Here is a 5569-nt window from a genome sequence, read left to right on the forward strand (position 1 = left end):
GAAGTTTCAGCGTATGATGCTCGTTTAATTCGTAGCTGTGCTAATATTGGCAGACTACGGACTCTACAGGGGCTAGGATTTGATCAGGATCTTTCACACTGTCGACAATGAAGGAAACCATTAACAGCAGAATTTATACAGCTGACACCATTGTTACGCTGCTTGATATTCAGGTTGACCTATGACGACAAGGGAAGAAAAGACTGCTTGACGGTGAAGAGCAGAATGCATACGGTTTGTACTAATTCACCCTGATAAGGTAAGGCCTAATACACTCTGACCCAGGCCTAATACAAACTGATTTAGGTTTCCCGTAACTTGCATTTTGGTAACTCTATGTATCTTTCCCTAGCAAACCACTGACATAACAGTACCTAAATTTCGCATGCAATTAGTCTATACTACAGTGAAACATTCTGTGGAACAAATTTTCATTTACTACAATAGTAAGGCATTTATCTAAGACAAAAGCTCTGAGATTTGCGTTTTTTAAATTTTTTTATAGAAATTTGGAGAGCTGTAAAAGTCTTGCAGGAGATATCATTATTCTGTACCGCAGATATTTGTAACAATGGTATATCAAAAATAGTGCAGAATTACATTACTTACATTCTGACAGATTTTTTAAAAAAGGAACTTTTGTACTCAACTTGTTGAAAAACGTTCAATTGTTTATAATTAAGAATGTATAACTGCAATAAAAATGATAACGTATGTGTGTATCCATATAACATTCCTTAACACTGTGCCAAATTTAGTTACATCGCTTTTTGAAAACTTTTGGATTCCACTGTTAAATTCAGAATAGAGAGCGGATAGGTGGAAAGACTAAAAATGGTGCAAATGGCTCTGAGCACTACGCGACTTAACTTCTGAGGCCATCAGTCGCCTAGAACCTAGAACTAATTAAACTTAACTAACCTAAGGACATCACACACATCCATGCCCGAGGCAGGATTCGAACCTGCGATCGTAGCGGTCGCTCGGCTCCAGACTGTAGAGCCTAGAACCGCTCGGCCACTCCTGCCAGCGTGGAAAGACTGATTGAATTCTTTGTGAGGGGGAAGACTTGTCTGATGGCGTGGTAGAAGGAAAACTGGTTGACATAGAAGACATAGGGGATCCAATACAAGCAACAAAGTTTAAAAGAGCTTTAGAAGACTTACGAACGAATACGGCAGAAGGGATGGATAACATTGTCAGAATTTCTAAAATCGTTGGGGGAAGTGGCAACAAAACGACTATTCACGTTGATGTCTAGAATGTAAGAGACTGGCGATATACCGTCATACTTTCAGAAACAACTCATCCAATTCCCGAGGTCAGAAGAGCCTACAAGTGCGAATATTGAAGCACAGTCAGCTTAAGAGCTCATGCAACCAAGTTGCTGATAAGAATAATATACAGAAGAATAGAAAAGAAAATTGATGATGTGTTAGATGACGATCAGTTTGCCTTTAGGAAGCATAAAGGAACCAGAAAAACGGTTCTAACTTTGTGGTTGATAATGGAAGCAAGACTAAAGAAAAATCAAGACACGTTCACAGGATTTCTCGAATTGGAAAAGCGTTCGACAGTATCAGATGGTGCAAGATGTTCGAAATTCTGAGAGAAGAAAGGGATAAGCTGCAGGGAAAGACGGGTAATACACGATATGTACAAGAGCCAAAAGGGAACGATAACAGTGGAAGACCAAGAACGAAGTGCTCGAATTAAAAAGAGTGTAAGATAGGATATAGTCTTTCGCTCCTACTTTTCGATCTTTACATCGAAGAGGCGATGACGGAAATAAAAGAACTGTTCAAGAGTGGAATTAAAACTCAAGGCGGAAGTATATGGATGGTAAGATTCACTGATGACATTCCTATCTTTAGTGGAAATGAAGAAGAATGGCTGGAACTGCTGTATGAAATGAACAGTTTAAGGAATACAGAATATAGATTGAGAGGAAATCGAAGAAAGACGGATGTAACAAGAAGTAGCAGAAATAAAAGCAGCGAGAAACTGAACATCAGTATTGGTGAACACCAAGTAGATAAACTGCCTAGAGGCAGGAAAATAACCCATGACAGACGGAGCAAGGAGGACATAAAACCAGAGAAGCACTGGAAAAAAGACATTCCTGGCCAAGAAAGGTCTACTACTTTCAAATATAGACCTTACTTTGAGGAAGAAATTTCTAAGAACGTACGTTTTGACCACAGCATTGCATGTCAGTGAAACATGGACTGTGGAAAAATCGGAACAGACGAGAGTCAAAGCATTTGAGATGTGGTGCTATAGAAGAATGTTGAAAATTAGTTGAATTGATAAAGTAAGGAATAAAGAGGTTCTCCGCAGAATTGGCGAGGAGCCGGCCAGAGTGGCTGAGCGGTTCTAGGCGCTACAGTCTGGAACCGCGCGACCGCTACGGTCGCAGGTTCGAATCCTGCCTCGGGCATGGATGTGTGTGATGTCCTTAGGTTAGTTAGGTTTAAGTAGTTCTAAGTTCTAGGGGACTGATGACCTCAGAAGTTAAGTCCCATAGTGCTCAGAGCCATTTGAACCAACTGCCGAGGAAAGGAACGTATGGAAAACACTGACAACAAGAAAGCACAGAAATGTAGGACATCCATTAAAACATCAGAGAATAGCTTCCACGGTAATAAAGGGAGGTGTAGAATGTAAAAACTGTAGACAGCAAATAATGCAGAGTGTAGGTTGCAAGTGCTATTCTGAGATGAAGAGTTTGGCATAGGAGAGCAACCATGCCACACCCTTTCATAAGCCATAGTAAGCCATATTACTGTTGAGTGAAGAAGAAACACTCAGTCCAGCAATCCACATACTCATAATGTGTGGTTGTTTCTGTATGTTGGGATGTATTGTAGTGCGCAAAAATATTCGAATGATCTGAGTTGCTCTCGACACGATTTCTGGGCAAGTAATTGTTTTCATCAATGGATCTCCAATCACGTAAGCGAACAGTAACGGATTTCGCTACCCATTTTTTCGAACGCGCTATATGTGTTTATGTCGAGGGTCAACGTCCACTGCTTGTGCTAATTGTTTATCCTGTACACGTCTTTTTTGCGTTGCTGCTTCCCTTTTGTGGCAACGGCCTTGCCGCAGTGGATACACCAGTTCCCGTCAGATCACTGAAGTCAAGCGCTGTAGGGCCTGGCCGGCAATTGGATGGGTGACCGTCCGGGTCACCATGCGCTGTTGCCAATTTTCGGGGTGCACTCAGCCTCATGATGACATTTGAGGAGATACTCAACCGAACAATAGCGGCTCCTGTCAAAGAAAACCATCATAACGACCGGGAGAGCGGTGTGCTGACCCCACGCCCCTCCTATACGCATCCTCAGCTGCGGATGACACGGCGGTCGGATGATCCCGATGAGCCACTTGCTGTACTTCCCCTTTTACCACAGCAGGATCTGCTTCAACTATGTACTCCCAGTGAATACTGCCCCATATGAAAATCGATGCAGACGTAAATTTAAAATAATACCATGAGACAGCAAACATCAGAAACTTGATATTAAAGATGAGATAAACTCAGTTTCCTTACAATTAGTGGCATTTCAAACATGTTAACATTCTGATTAGGGTATACTGAAGTATCTGAGACAGTCAATACCTGTAGTTCTACCATATAATTCTTTCATGAGATTTCATCACAAAATTTTTTTAATAAATAATGGATTTTGAAATAATTTTCATACTCCCAATGATAATTCGAAGTGTTCTTGGATTTGAAAATGTCTGGGGCCTTTCAGCACATTTTAAATTCCACCAAGCTCAGTCTCTGTGGTACGAAAAAAATCTGGATGAAGTGCACCCACGGAGAACAATTCACAGTAGACTTCACTACAAAAGCCGCATAAGGCGACTGTATAGTTGTCTTCGAGTTTACTCGCAACGCTTACTAAGCATATTGAAACAGCGTAATTTAAGAGGTACTATTGAAATCAACTAGCATAATATAAAAATCCATGTGTAGTCATCGGAAACGACATGTGTTGTGCTCGAACCCTGAACAAGCCTAAACTTCTTCGTCTCTTCATTCCAGCTTCAGACGGCTCGCTTCTGTTGAAAAAATTCAATATCTAACATCTGACTGCGTTTAGTTGACAATTTGATCATTTGCTAATTTCGAAACCCTGTTCTCCATAAAACATTACGTCTAGTCATTTCAAGTTTGAACATATGCTCACATTATAGTTTGTGACCACAATTATATTTAACATATCTGTCTGACAATAGATGCCTTACATGAATCTTGACCCAATAAGAAAAAATTCGTTATTCAATTTCACGTTCAGACTTTCTACCACTTTCATGCAAGCGAAAAGCTCGATATCTGCCGAGTCAGGAATGACAATAGATGCTGTGCTCTGGTCTCCGGCAACGAATGCTTTGGTCATGTGATGTTTACAATTTCAAACGTGTGCAAATGTCAGTTATAGTGTAAAAGACTATGCTTTGTGGTTATTTAGGAGTGAATGTTGGGGCTAGGCTTCAGTCCAGTCTGAACAACATCAGCATTGTGCTAAATTAAAAGAGCAATAGGAGGCAAGCGAACCACATATTGATCTACATGCCGTTACGAGTACAGCGAAATTAGTAGTGATACCCTCACCCCAGTTTATCGACAGGGAAGCAAGCAAGGTCAGCCCGGTGAAGCAAAGACGACATGAAACACGACTTCCAAAAGCTACTGGCAAAAACCACTCAATGAGCGGTGGATTGTGACGTTCTCACACAGCACGTCCCACCTTAATCGTCGTCTTAATCCATTTTGCAGTTTGCATAAAAGCACACGCCATGCGAACATCGGTTAATTTTTGATAAACGTAGTGAGCGAATTAGGTGGTAGAACTACAGGTATTAGTTCTCTCAGATACTTCACTCATTGTAAAAAATATGTGTTACTGACAAACGGAGGTCATGACGTTTGGATCACAGATTTACTTCAAACTTTATACACCTTTAGTAAGTCATTGAAACAACATATTTATTTTTCATCGCTGGTCACATCATTTAATTTTTATCACATTTCAGAGGTAGTAGGACGAAAAAAACACGTTCATTTTCATGAGGTTGTAGTGAATTTCATACTATTTGCAATTTTACATTTTCAAGTATGAGGGACAGGTTTGGAAAGCCCAAGTTAAGCCTCGATAAACAATGATGCGAATGACGTGATTCACAGTCAGTAACTTGATAAGTCACAGAGTGCCACACCACAAGAGTAATGTAGGATTACTCGTCGGATGTGCTTTAGACATCACACGTTGCGGGGTACTATTTGTCAAATAGACATGGAAAACATAAATCGAAAATTCATGCAAATACACGTGTTTTTTCTTTTTATTTCATTACCTCCAAAATGTCATGTAAATTAAATAATATGACCAGTGATGAAAAAAATAGATTAAGAATTAAGTTTGAGCGGTAGCCGAACCGTCGTCTCATACATGTTCGCCACACCAAGTTCGAACGCATATCACTGGACCACCGTGAACTCTGTCGTGCGGTGCTTACACACCGCTAAATAAGGCACATGATAGACGCTTACAAC

The 5569-nt window shown here is 40.5% G+C and overlaps 1 pseudogene; it reads left to right on the forward strand.

The window, feature by feature from the left end:
- The first annotated feature begins 3092 nt into the window (after nucleotides 1-3092).
- On the forward strand, nucleotides 3093-3210 carry LOC126458849 (5S ribosomal RNA; annotated as a pseudogene).
- The last annotated feature ends 2359 nt before the right edge of the window (nucleotides 3211-5569 follow it).

This window comes from Schistocerca serialis, chromosome 2, assembly GCF_023864345.2.
Source record: "Schistocerca serialis cubense isolate TAMUIC-IGC-003099 chromosome 2, iqSchSeri2.2, whole genome shotgun sequence".
In the NCBI taxonomy this organism is placed as follows: Eukaryota; Metazoa; Arthropoda; class Insecta; order Orthoptera; family Acrididae; genus Schistocerca; species Schistocerca serialis.